Genomic DNA, 15,000 nt, shown 5'->3' with positions numbered 1-15,000 from the left:
TTTCATTCAATTTATGAGGAATTATTTTTTCCCTAATCTTGTAGAAGATATTCTTAGATAGATGTAAATTCCTACCTTGTACAAATTCTACTGATAATACAGAAGTGTAGGGCAATTTTATTGCAAGACTGTACATACCAACCCCCACAGACCCCAATATCTTTATAGCTTGGAAAATGATTGTCCAAATCATTAAGTGAAGGTTTAACTCGCTACTCTTCATAATTAAACTCGTGGAGCACAGTAAGTCTTAAAGGGGATTAGTTTTAGGACAAAAATGTCGAAGGTATTGGAGAGAGATTACCGCTTGGTTGGTATGAACAACTTTCTATTCATATGGTATGACAGCAAAGGAGATTCTTAATACCCAAATTAATTTCGGATGCATTCCTAAAAACATGACATGACAAATGCTCTAAATGATTCGATTTTAATATGAAAAGGGGAGAGACTGCTAATTTACTTTTATTGTAAGTCCTATAACTTTTATTTTATCAGTGCCAGTCATATCATCTGCAACCTACGTGTTGCAAAATATATGAATTCGAATACAACTGTTAAAAACTAAAGGTTACAGGCACCGAGATCCACCGAGTACTACAGAACTTATTTTAAAAAGACAATTTACGGGATCGGTATCAACAGTTTGCTTTAATCTGAATGGCCGAATAAAATTTTACGCAGATTCCAGTTCCCGGATAGTTTGTGTATGTGTGTGTGTGAGAGAGAGAGAGAGAGAGAGAGAGAGAGAGAGAGAGAGAGAGAGAGAGAGAGAGAGAGTTCTCCTAAAAGCTGTTGTATGGATAAAGTACTTTTTTCCTATTAAAACTAACAGGCTTTCAATGCCCGAATAACAATTAATCTGGCTACTGTAAAAAATGTATTTTTCCAGTAAGGCAGTAAAACCGGATAGAAGAACAATGATGTTCTCTAGAAATACTATTGATTTATTTAGTTCTAGTTTGCTACAGTACCCCACATGTTCTTTGTTACTATTGACTCATTTACCATAGTGTTTTGAAATGCTTTTGAGTACAGTAACCCTCATAACTATCCTATGATCATAAATATAATTGATTGTTAGCTTAATACTGCAACATACATAAAAGAACCTCAACTTTGGTTTTTATTTATGAAGATTCTCTTAAAAATGTTTAATTGCTACCCTCTTACTGCACTCGTCAATTAGAAAACGTTTTCATGGAATACTTTTGAATTTCAATGAGCGCTATATTATGGTAGTCTTAGCAGTGCTAGTGACTTTTCAAAAAAAGTAGTTTCACCCATTTTTTTTGTTTTCTGTAAAAGAAAACTGTTGAGATGGCTATTATTTTTTTTTTTTTCTGCTGTACAACCACATTTTTTTCTGTCCGTCTTCAGATCTTAAAAACTATTAAGGTTAGAGAGCTGCAAATTGGTAAGTTGATCATCCAGCCTCCAATCATCAAACATACCAAAGTGTAGCCCTCTAGCCACAGTAGTTTTCATTTTATTTAAGGTTAAAGTTAGCCAGTCACACTTCTTAATAGATATGACATATTTCAATATCTTACCGTTTACTGCCCGAGGTCCTAATTCAGGTTAACGATGTTTTAGTGTCACATTATTGGGGGAATGATTAGATTTCAGTTGGTTTGTTCAACTCGATGCTATCTGTTGTATCATGAAGAAATGACCGGCGAATTCAAGCTCTGGGAATTTTTTAACAGCTTCTTAGGGCGATGGTGCAAAGTCTTGGTCGTTGAAGAATAACATAAAGTTACAAACGATTAATCGTTGTGAACATTTGTTACTTTAGTTCTATACTAAATCCGTCTAAAATCTTCCTGTTTTAGACGAGACAGATTGCTCACACACACAAATACAAGCACACACATACTACATGGATAGATATGTGTGTATACATACGTTACCAAAACTCAAATTTTCAAATACTTTAATCCTCCGCAAAATTAGCTGCAAAAACGTTTCTTACACTCAATACCTTACAAGTGATCGTAATGCCAATTACCGTTGTATAATGTCAGAAAGAAAGAGAGAGAGAGAGAGAGAGAGAGAGAGAGAGTGATTTTACATATATTTTGACTTACCAATCCCCTCCAGACAGGAAAGACATCTGCTTCACAAATTTCTGCCAGTTGCTGCCGCCTTTTACCCTCGTCATATTTGACTTTCAGGACCGAAACACCAAGAGAGCCGAGGAGGCCTCAGATAAATACCAAAAGGCTTTTTTCCTTTTACGTTGGGCCCACAAGTTCCTTTCATGGGTCCTGTTTCATTTTTAGAACCGCCTCAGTTGTCTCTTTCAGATTTCCCCACGCAAACTTTAGATCTTTAGGATTCCCGCTTGTGGCAAATATTCCGCCATCGGTTTTTTTGTATATGTTGAAACTTCTGCCGTTCTTGAATTTTTATATGCTGAAATCTGACAGCTTGACTTCAGGATATGTTATTCTTTATTTTATTAGTATAATTGGCTCATTCTCGCCTTAGTCTAAAGTTACCATCTGATAAGCTATTCCATTGTATAATCTTACAGGAACATTGGAAGATGATAGCACTCATGTTTTGAATGACATTGAACCTTGACAAGTATGTATAGAACACGTCGCACATCAGATTCAGTTTATATCATTTGAACGAAAAGAAAGATCAGTAACAGATAACATGACAGAATAAATAAGAAATTTTGCCTGCAGACTTATTATCTAATATTCTATTTATTACATTTTCAGTAACGCAAGTTCCCTTACAATTACTAACTAGATTTTTGTAAATCATAAAGCAGATTGGTAATGCAGTTTCTGGTATTTCGATCTTATTAAACGGTAAGTTTTAATCGTTTCATTACTGTGCCACACTCATTGTATTCATTTCTATAACTTTAAGAACTATTTTAGAGATAAAATCAAACGGTTTACAGACCTCCAACCTAACCACCTATTTTACTTTTTTTCCTGTAAGATCTGCTACATCAGATACATAAAGAAAACTTGTAGTTTTTCAGCACTTCTTGAGTAATGTAATCTGACACTAAATATGTGTTAGTATTTATATATAATTTTTCCTTCGTTGTGCATACCTATATCCAGTCCAAATTACAAATTACTCATTCCACCATATCGCAATATTTTTTTGAGATTACACACCCAGTAGCACTAAGGCAAATGTTGAGATTAAGACTTCAGTTGATCACGATCATTTAAGAACACTCAACCAGAATATTTACAATAACTGTTGAACTTAGGATCTATTGGTTGTTTATCTTTTTAAATGAATAGTGTCTAATATATATATCCAGAAATTTCTGCTTGACTAAATAATAATAATAATATTATTATTATTATTATTATTATTATTATTATTATTATTATTATTATTATTAATTGTATAAAATAGGAACTTAGGATCTATTGGTTGTTTATCTTTTTAAATGAATAATGTCTAATACATATATCCCGAAATTGCTGCTTGACTACTGAAGCAACTTAGTATCACCATTATCATTATTATTATTATTATTATTATTCTTATATTAGTATTAGTTAATTATTATTAGATTGATTATTACATGTCAAGCTGGTAATCCTAGCTGAAAAAGCAGGGTAGCACAAGTCGAAGGGTTCCAATATTTAACATAGCAAAAAAAAAAAGAAAAAATAATAAATAAATAAGAAATTTAAAAAACTGCACTAAATAAGCTAAGTAACAGAAATGACAAGGAAAATTAAATAGAAAATTATGAAACAAAGTTCATTTTAAGTTCAAACAACTGAACTTTACGAGTATGACTAGGATTATCATTTCCTAATTTGGTAACGGCTGGTATAAAATTTCTAGAGAAATGAGTGGTATTTAATAAAACTGTAAAACTGTAAAATTCAGTACAGGCAGAGGCTGAAACGTTTTAAATTTGACTATAATTTAAACACTATAATAGGTTGAGATAATCAATTCAAAGTTTTTTTTTTTTTTAGAAAACACTTCCGATTTCATGATTAGTTTTCGTTTTAACGGCATAAGACTGCAAAGCCTACTCCAAATTATTGGGTGACATATCCCGGAAAGTTTTTGTTCATTTGCCTTTGCTACTCTGATCATCTTTTATCAAGATCACCACTTATCTTTGAGCTATCTTAAAATTGTGTAACGTTACAGACGGAGTAACTAAGCTTCTATATGCTTCAGCCGTTTCTACTTTAATATCTTTTTAAACGCCCGCCCTCTCTTCTCTCTCTCTCTCTCTCTCTCTCTCTCTCTCTCTCTCTCTCTCTCTCCTTCTGTTCTTACAGTATTGTGAAACTACATTGAAAAAAAGGCGTATCGCCCCGATTCGATTGGGAGTTACTGCAATCTAATTCTCTCGCGTGTGAATCGATCAAAAATATCTAATACAGCTTTTAAAATACTTTTGATTTTGGAATAAAGGTCACCAAACTTTTTCCCATCAACTTCACCAAATATTTCCCATCAACTTCATCAAATATTTTCCATCAACATCACAAAATATTTCCCATCAACTGCACAAAATATTTTCCCTTCTGGAGCGTTCGCTGAAGCAGACGAGCTTCGAGGAACAAAAACCACAGATGCAGAAGATTAGCTGACCAGGAGAGCTCGTTCCATACGCTGAATACTAACGAAAGAGCTAACTTGTGATTCCTCTCCGTTTTGGAACACAAAGGATGATGATGGTTTCGCTGTCTTTTTCAAGTTATCTCTTAGTTTCTCTTTGTTATCGCGACCACTGTTCTGTAACCATTAGATACAGTGGTTAATTCTCAGAATTATGATGTGATCTCCACTTCTGTATTACCTTGCAACCCGATTTATTAGCTCGGTACCGTTAACTTTAAAATGCCTAAATGAAGATTTTATTTCAACTCTCCACCATACTCAAGAATGTATTCTGTATGAGAAACACTATATATATATATATATATATATATATATATATATCTATATATAATATAGATAATATATATATTATATATTATATTATATGAGTTCCAGATAAGATATTGTATCGGCAATCGGCAGGGTCCATCAAACACATAAAAAAGTCCATGGTTTATTACAAAAACGTTTCGCACATAACTCAGTGCATCTTCAGTCTGTAAAATTAAAACATGCTCATTAAAAATATTATAAATAACTTTAAAAAGTAAATAAAAACATCAAAAATTTTTAAAAAACTTAAGAATTAGCTTTACTTTAAAAAACCATCACAAGAATGTGTCAAAAGTAAAAGAGAGACCCAGTGCCTAACAACCTGTTAGAGTGGAGAAGGGAGAACGAATGACCAAGACTGCAGACCTACCCAAGACTTCAGTTATGTTAGATATAGAGGAGCAGCAGATATGTTCGAGTTTAAAGACGGAACCAGCCGTTTAATGTATAGACTCAAGGGTGGTGAGGTGGTTACTGTGGCTTGTACCACCAATAATAGAAAAATGTTTCATATCAACTTGAATCCTGCATATGGACGCATGGTTCCTAATATTAGAGAATTCAGGTTTGCTAATTCTTTGTCCCGTTCTGAAACCATATCCCAGGTGACTGCAATATCTCATCTGCAACACCCTTCGGCAAGAACCAACATAAATACCGGGACATCCCGGGTACTTAAATTTGTAAATAATGTTGGATCTCATGAAGGTCGGCAGTTTGTCTTTGCGGTTGAAAAATGTGCAAATCTTAAGAGGATTGATAAGGATGAGATGCATATTAAGGCAGCCAAACTCTAATTCAATAATGCGTTTCACATCATTTAAGAACTTATTATCTGAGATAAAAGGGATGGTAGCGAACAGTTTCTTCTTTTCTACGTTGTAAGAGGGAGTTGGCTTAAAAAATATTTTTGAAAGCAGTCTGTTAATAATCTTATAAACCAAATTTTCTGGAAACGAGTTCTGTGAAAAGAAACTTACTAAGAAGTCTTTTTCATTGTGAAAAAGTGACCAGCTTGAAGAGTAACGGATAGCCCTGTAAACCATATTGTAAATGGAGTTATATTTAAAAGTCTTAAAACATGTACTATAAAAATTATTGGCAAGTCCCGTGTACGACACATCTGGGCAGTTTGTTAAAAAAGTTTCCTCTAAAGAAGACATAAAGATGTTAGCAAAAACAGGTCCCAAAGGAGAACCCATAGCAACTCCATCGACCTGCGAGAAAAGTTGACCGTTAAAAACAAACAGAGTCTTGCACAGCAAGCTCAAGAAGCGTCTTGAAGAGTTGTCTGTTAAAACCATTAAAAGTTATATGATCTTCGTAAAAAAATTTTATAGTACATATTTTAAGAATTTTAAATTGAACTCTATTTACAATATGGTTTACACTGCTATCCGTTACTCTTCAAGCTGGTCACTTTTTCACAATGAAAAAGACTTCTTAGTAAGTTTCTTTTCACAGAACTCGTATCCAGAAAATTTGGTTTATAAGATTATTAACAGACTGCTTTCAAAAATATTTTTTAAGCCAACTCCCTCTTACAACGTAGAAAAGAAGAAACTATTCGCTACCATCCTTTTTATCTCATATAATAAGTTCTTAAGTGAAGTGAAACGCATTATTGAATTAGAGTTTGGCTGCCTTAATATGCATCTCATCCTTATCAATCCTCTTAATATTTGCACATTTTTCAACCGCAAAGATAAACTGCCGGCCTTCATGAGATCCAACATTATTTACAAATTTAAGTGCCCGGGATGTCCCGGTATTTACGTTGGTTCTTGCCGTAGGTTGTTGCAGATGAGATATTGCAGTCACCTGGGATATGGTTTCAGAACGGGACAGAGAATTAGTAAACCTGAATTCTCTAATATTAGGAACCATGCGTCCATATGCAGGATTCAAGTTGATATGAAACATTTTTCTATTATTGGTGGTACAAGCCACAGTAACTACCTCACCACCCTTGAGTCTTTATACAGTAAACGGCTGGTTCCGTCTTTAAACTCCAACGTATCGGCTGCTCCTCTATATCTAGCATAACTGAAGTCTTGGGTAGGTCTGCAGTCTTGGTCCTTCGTTCTTCCTTCTCCACTCTAACAGGTTGTTAGGCACTGGGTCTCTCTTTTACTTTTGACACATTCTTGTGATGGTTTTTTAAAGTAAAGTTAATTCTTAAGTTTTTAAAATTTTTTGATGTTTTTATTTGCTTTTTAATGTTATTTATAATATTTTTAAAGAGTATGTTTAATTTTACAGACCGAAGATGCACTGAGTTAGGTGCGAAACGTTTTTGTAATAAACCATGGACTTTTTTATGTGTTTGATGGACCCTGCTGATTGCCGATATATATATATATTTATATATATATATATATATATATATTTAATAATAATATATATATATTATATATGTGTGTGTGTGTGTGTGTGTGTGTGTGTGTGTGTGTGTATGTATATGTATGTATGTATTCAAGGTGAGGCGAAGGGAGAGGCATCCTCTAAATAAAAGCAGTTTATTGGTCGACGTTTCGCGACTAATTTTCCAGTGGAATTTTCAAGGCTGAAACAATTTTTGTCACTATACTAGTTTACATTTAAGAGCACTCATATAAATTATATTGAGAATGTAACGCAGAGAATAAATAAAAAGCATAAGATAAAAAACAAACAGAAAAAACATTTTCAACACAAAATTACACCCGGGTGGTGGAAGTGGGGAGACGCTTTATTTCACTTTCTCTTATCTGTGAAAAGCTGGATATTCTGTAATATGTGGTATGGTTTGTATAACTAAGTATATGTGCTATTAGATTTTCATTTAAAAAGTGTATTCTTTTACAGTCTTTATGCAGATCAATCATCGATCATTACAGTGTTGAGTGACAGAATTGTCCATTTTGCCTAATTCTGAGCCCGTATGCTTGGAGACTAAATTATTCATTCCTTGAGAGAAAAGATTTCATAGCCTTCATAGTCAGGTAAAAAAGTACAAAAACTATAATGTATTGCCAATATAATTAACATCAATAATGGTCGTTAGATACTATTGATAATGAGAAAGATTCTTTCATTGAACAGAAAGTTCCTTAAACAGATGATAATCTAATAATATTAGATTTGCCTAATTGTACTCAATTATGTTTTATTTGCATTCAACAACATTCTTTTATCAGAAAGTTCTTTGTACAGATTATACTCTGATAACAAGGTTGCTTGAACTGTTCATATCTAAACATATTGAAATAATCCATAATGATCTGGACAAAATATTTTGTTAAAAATTTGTATAAAACAAAGAATTTTTCTTTGCAGTTTCATTTTTCTATTGTTTTTATTGATTCCATATTTCGCATGAAAAAAACATATATAGATAATACCTGGTCTATAAAAAAAGGAAATAGGATACGACTTTTTTTTTGTAAAATGTTGTAGCATTAAGTATCGTGATTATACTCATTACTGAAATAGACTCTTAGTTATGGCAAATAAGAATTCTAGAATTCTTTTTTACTCGGTTTTCTATTTTTTATTCTGTTTACCATTTTCAGAAAGGTTTAATTCTCAGTTTCCTGAAATATAGTGAGTTTATGTAAAGCTTAATAACAGAATCAAACTGAAGCCGTCATGTTTCTGGTTTTCAGCTCCTGGGGAAACGTACCTTGGAACGAAACCTTTACACATAAAGGTAAGGTCTAATCAAATCCTAGATGCATGTTGAGTATGAATTAGAGCAAATATAATTCTGGGGATATTTAGGTTTTATTGTAGCTTTTGTTAGTCCATTTTTCTGTGATATTACGGAATCCTTTGAGAACAGCTTTAATCCCATCACGATTATGGTACTATATATATTGGTTTACACTGTGTCAAATTAATCCCGTATACAGTAATTTCTTCTTTGAACCATACATGATTTCCTTGCATAAGGGCTAGCTTGTATCATGATCCTGTTGTAAAGTAAATGCCAAAGTGTTGATGTAATCAGATAAACCTAGGCTTAATGCATGTTTAAATGCATATATTGAAATTTTCAAGTACAGGCATATTTAATCGTTTTAATTTCATGTTGGTATCCCTGGGTTTTCCGTCGCCACACGGGCTATAACTCACAGCTAAAGCAAGTCGTAATGCGATGGAATAATATTTACAAAACTAATTCATATCTGGAATTTGATATATATTCTAAAGCCTGATTAATCAATTATGTGTAGCCAATGTCTTTATTAACATTTCAGCCCTTGAAGAAGTTTTGCTACTTTGATAAATTCACATGAAATATCCATTTTTGATCATTTATCTCTCGATCTTCTGTTATTGCGCAAACCAAACATCATAAAATGCTTTTGCGTCGCCGGCATAACATTTCGATATTCGAAGGCCGGGGGGGTTGGGCTTTTTGGGGTGGGGATGTGTGCTTGCATGGTCAGGAAGAAGCCAAAAGAGGAAAGAAAAAAGCTACTGCATATGAGACTCGATCCCTGGATCAAGGATGCATTGAATTTTTCAGCCGTATCCTCTTTCACAACAGCCTGGCTGCCCTCTGGCTTGACACGGATTTCCGAGGCTTTGGGCATATAAGGTCAAAGACAGGAAGGCGTAAAAATATTCGATAGGCTGGGGCACGGTACTTCAACATGGCTCATGGCTCGCTGTTTCTGGAATCTCCTTGTGCAATTGCTCTGTGTCCCTAACAGGCATGGAGAGCTGTGAGCATACGTTCTACCACCCTTTCGTAAAATTACGCGCGTGCGCGTGCACACACACACACACGCATGCATATATGTATATATTATATATATATATATATATATATATATATATATATATTTATTATTTATTTATTTATGTGTTTATGTGTGTGTGTCTGCATACGTATGTGTGATTGTAAGCCAGCATAACGGACTAATTGAATTTCATGCACATGTGCTGGCACCGGGATTCATTTCGATGTTTTATTCCTTTTGAGTCGTTAAAAATAGTTTATTTCAGTTTTATATGATTTATGTAAACATTCTTCATCCGTTTCTACTGCAGAGTGCGTTCATAGAGATCTATCGGTGTTTGTAATTCTCTCTCTCTCTCTCTCTCTCTCTCTCTCTCTCTCTCTCTCTCTCTCTCTCTCTCTCTCTCTCTCTCCCTCTAGGTTGAGAATGAAAAGCAAATATATTTTTAGCAATCCAATTTTGAAAACGACCCGAAACATTTTCGTCGAATGCAAGAACAACGCGTTGGATTCATGGCATTTTCCCATCTTCTCCATTCCCCGATGACTGTCGGTGTAGCTCAAAAAGTTGGAATGGCGGCAAAGCCAAGCAATTTCTCTAATCCTGGAATGGGAATAATCTTGATGGCTACACCTCGACATGGAGTAAGCTATTGTATGGAGCCGTAGAGGAAAAGCTCCGCTTCACTCTCTCATTGCTCCAAAATATCTATTGAGAGAGAGAGAGAGAGAGAGAGAGAGAGAGAGAGAGCTTAAAACTGGCGGTATATAAACGCGAGGCAGGATTCATATGCTGACCATTTTTATAAATATACGCTGAATACGTCTCTCTCTCTCTCTCTCTCTCTCTCTCTCTCTCTCTCTCTCTCTCTCTTTAATGGATATATTTATATAGCCGATAATCAGAATATCTATTGAGAGAGAGGAGAGAGAGAGAGAGAGAGAGAGAACTTATACTGACCATTTTTACTACTCTATATATACATTAGATATGTCCTCTCTCTCTCTCTCTCTCTCTCTCTCTCTCTCTCTCTCTCTCTCTCTCTCTCTCTCTCTCTCTCTCCTCTCATGGGTATATTTATATAGCCAATATGGGTATATCTATATAGCCGATAATCAAAATAACTTTTGAGAGAGAGAGAGAGAGAGAGAGAGAGAGAGAGAGAGAGAGAGAGAGAGAGAAACTTAAAATGAGCGGTATGTAAACCTGAGACGGAATTCATATGCTGACCATTTTTATTAATGTATACATACATTGAATAAGTCCTCTCTCTCTCTCTCTCTCTCTCTCTCTCTCTCTCTCTCTCTCTCTCTCATGGATATATTTACATAGTCTATAGTCAAAACCACTCGTGTGCTATTATGGTAATTGGAGGTTCCTACAATAACTCTCACTTGGAAGGGAATGTATTCATTCTGCTAATTGTTTTCCATGTGCCCCATATAAATATCCCTTCCTCTCAGTTTCTTTGTGTTTCGTTTTATACATTTACATTTGCACGAATGTTTATATACAAAGATATAAAGTTGCCTTTGTAAAGGAATATACATGCGTGCATAGAGCGTATTTACTAAATATTTGATATGTCGTTTAACCGGATATTGCCCCGCAAAATAAATAACGATTATAATTTACTTCGTATAGTTTAATTATCTGTACTTTTTAATTGGACGATGCTTCCTGACTGTAATATCCGCCGTGCACATCTAAATTCTTTTTCCTTTTACTTTGCATTGGCAAATATATATGTTATTAGAGATCCTTTGGGAGTATTTTTTCATTTATTTTTTTACTTCAAGATCTTCATCGTCTGGACAAATTAAAAGTAAACAGTTCAGATCCTTTGATAAGTTTCCGTCCAAATTTTATCGATTAATTTTCTTTTTTTGCTTATTCCTTCGTCGTGTTTTAAATTTACGAACGTTGAAACAAATTTACGCAGTTGAATTTATTAGTCATCATTCCATAACATTCCTTAATCGATAGTTCGTCTGCATCTACACTTTTTATAAAATAAAGACGGTATGTTTTCCTTTTCCAAAAGATTTTTTTTTTCTTTTTTTGAGGGTGTGGGGTAGCGGTGAAAGAGAATTATAGTTTGCATCCAAGAAAAGTGGAAATGGCCAAATCTGCTCTCCTACAGGTATAGAGTAATATGCTGTGATTCATGAGATTTACTGACGGTTGACTTTAGCCAGCTCTCTTAGGGCTGGCCTGAAGGATTCACCATTTTTAAGTGGCTAGGAACCAATTGGTTACCTAACAACGGGACTAAACTTATTGTGGGATCCGAACCACATATTGGAGAAAATGCTGCATAAATTCAAGGAGCACTTGGAATCATCAACGTATATTAGTTTAAACAAGATTTGCTAAGTTATTATTATTATTATTAGGAAGATGACTAAGCGATCTAAATCAAAATTACTGTCGCTGGCCCAAAAAAGAAAACCACCAATTATAAAAATTCTGTCAGAATTGGAAGATAACCGACATTCAGGCAGGTGTGAAACTGCTTTTGCCTCACAAATATATTACCTTGAACAATCGCTGAATTATGTATGGAGGGCCAAATAAGACAAAATGGGCATTTCTTCACAAATGCTTCAGGAACCGAAGACTGCTTCAAAAAATCCTGGAGTTATGAAGACGTTCTCAAGAATGCGTTTTAATCCAGTGGGCAGTTCTCCAGTTGGTGGATGAACTCTGGGCTGCATAATTCCAAAGACAGATACTGGATTTCTCGAGACATGCACCCCTAACTGGCCTGAAATTTGCAACATTTAGTGACCAAACGGTTTATAATAAAGGTCGCAAATGTTTTTTTGCTGACCTTTGTTTTTTTTTTTTTTGTTTTTTTTTTTTTTTGAATGGATTCAGCAGGTAATTCTAGAAATTCGAGTCAAAATTTTGGAATAACATCAGGCGAAGAAACTAGCAAATGCGAGCAGTAGCGAGCATCTGCCAGAATATATTTACAATGACATTATTATTGATTTCTTTATCATTTTAGTAAATCGCGTGATTATGAGCCTTTTATAAATTAATAATGTAATAATAATGATAATAATAGTAATGGAAGCAACATTTACGAACAGGAGCTGGAATATTTATCCTTGCGAAAGTGAGTTGTAATTAAGATCGACTAAATCAGCTGGACCTGCAATTTGCGTCTTAAAAACACCATTAATGGAGCTGTGAAGTGTAGAGTGTACCAGACAGTGGAGATGGCCTCTCATCAAGTTCTTGAGACTTGGCCCAAAGTGGTGTTACATCCGAAATCCGGTAGAACGAGATAATGACGCACTCAGGGGAAATAAGAGAATTAATTGCAGATACAATAATGGAGTACAGTGAAAATGCTCTTGTGCTAAATGGACTTGTTTTATTCGTATTGCACAAGGACCTAGAATTGTTGTTATAAAGGTAATACAATAATACATGATTGTTTATATATAGTATTATATACTAAATATTACTTTAGATTCTTATCTGGGTTCCTAAACTAGAACTGCAATAAAAGACTTTTAATGCTTTAACTCTGGCGTATTCAACTTGAGTTAGCTTTTCGAAAGAGGATAATATCAATATTTATTTTCTGCTTGCTTTTAACGAAAGCATGCCACTTTCAACTAGTGATTGAGTGATCAATTATGATTATCTTGCAACGGAATTAAAAGTCTGCATAAGCATAAAAGTCAGTCTTCACATCACAACGAATATCATTCTGCTCTGCTGATTTTTAGTTTTTAGTGATTGGCATAACTACATACTAAATTAAGGTCAGTCAAATTACCAGAGGCAAGCTCTTTTGCATTTCGCTGAAAGAAGGCTTTATTGAAGTCAATCTTCATCAAATTATGTTTAACATTTCATAACACCAGATATTTATCTATGGAGATGAGGTTCTATTGACATTACGCACGCTGTTCACTGATCTGCAGTATCGATTGATAAGATTAGAATTGAACACCCAGATGAAGAAAAAAAATACAAGTACACACACACACACTCACACACACACACACACACACACACACACACATATATATATATATATATATATATATATATATATATATATATATATATATATATCATATATATATCATATATTCTCATGCATGTTAATGGAAGTTCATTATTACCAACGAGGACGAAGGCCAAATAGTCTGTAACCCAGATACGTATTGCATAAAGAACACTCCATGTGAACTGCATTTTATTGAGAACTATAAACTGCATCGTTTTAACTATTTTGTTATTGCAATTGTGGCCAGACAACACATTAATGATGGAATTACATGATTAGGAAAGTTTGTTTTTGTTTTTTCTCCCTTTGTGATGGTTCTAGCGTCTTTTCTGTCTTTCAGGACTTTATGTATTTGTACCTTTAAAAAAGGAAAATCAGTACGGTTGATGAGGTCTACTGTTCAAGTAAATGAAATCTCTTATTATGTGTTTTTTAATACACAGCTTACATGATTGAAGACTTTTATTGCTTAAAAATTTCCCAATCATGATATTGTGAATTTTCAGATAATATATATATTCATACATACATACATACATATCTATATATATATATATATATATATATATATATATATATATATATATATATATATATATATATAAATCCTAAGTGCCACCCGCCCAAACAGTAAACGATATCTAGACCCGCCACTGGTAATGGCGAAAGAAGTAGGTAACTATTGTAGAGATAACTATTGTAGTTACAATTATCTGTTGTTCCTGCGTCTGATAACAGCTTCCCTTGTCATGGCAAGGGAGTAGCCAGTTCTATAGATAGGATCAAGTAATTCAATGGCCAAGTATGCAAGTGTTAGAGAGCCCCGAGAGGAGACATTAAGAGAGAGAGAGAGAGGAAGAGAGGACCTTACAAACCTTACAGCTCGTTCGCGTTTCCCCAGGTCCTTCAGTGTGAGGCACCTCTAATGTCTACCAGATAATTGCTAATGCTTCAGAGAGAGAGAGAGAGAGAGAGAGAGAGAGAAAGAGAGAGAGAGAGAGACAGACAGACAGACAGAGACAGACAGACAGCAACTGAAAATGTAAAATGACTAATCCCACCATTCTAAATTCCTTCTGAGTTGGGACACAGTATCAACCAACAAAGAAGCGTTAAGTTTTCTCATTTAGACCGAAGAATAGGCCAGGGTGCCGAGTGTACGTCCTTTTAAGAAAAAGTCTCTTGTAGATTGGTTCTTAGGTAAAGTTCTCAGGTGTTTGTGAACTACTATCGTTTCCAGAGGCCGTGTAATAGTGTTTTTTCCCAAATATCTAACAAACCGGCTTA

General features: G+C 34.3%; 1 long non-coding RNA gene across 1 annotated transcript in view; it reads left to right on the top strand.

Annotated features, from left to right (window-relative positions):
* The window catches only part of LOC135222251 (uncharacterized), a 264,770-nt gene that overhangs the window by 93,083 nt on the left and 156,687 nt on the right, over positions 1–15,000 (top strand). Inside the window, exon 3 of the long non-coding RNA XR_010316246.1 lies at positions 8,598–8,641. This is a non-coding gene — a long non-coding RNA (uncharacterized LOC135222251). The remainder of the gene's footprint in view (positions 1–8,597; positions 8,642–15,000) is intronic.

Source organism: Macrobrachium nipponense, chromosome 3 (genome assembly GCF_015104395.2).
Source record: "Macrobrachium nipponense isolate FS-2020 chromosome 3, ASM1510439v2, whole genome shotgun sequence".
Lineage (NCBI taxonomy): Eukaryota > Metazoa > Arthropoda > Malacostraca > Decapoda > Palaemonidae > Macrobrachium > Macrobrachium nipponense.
This window is presented reverse-complemented; position numbering and strand designations above follow the sequence as displayed.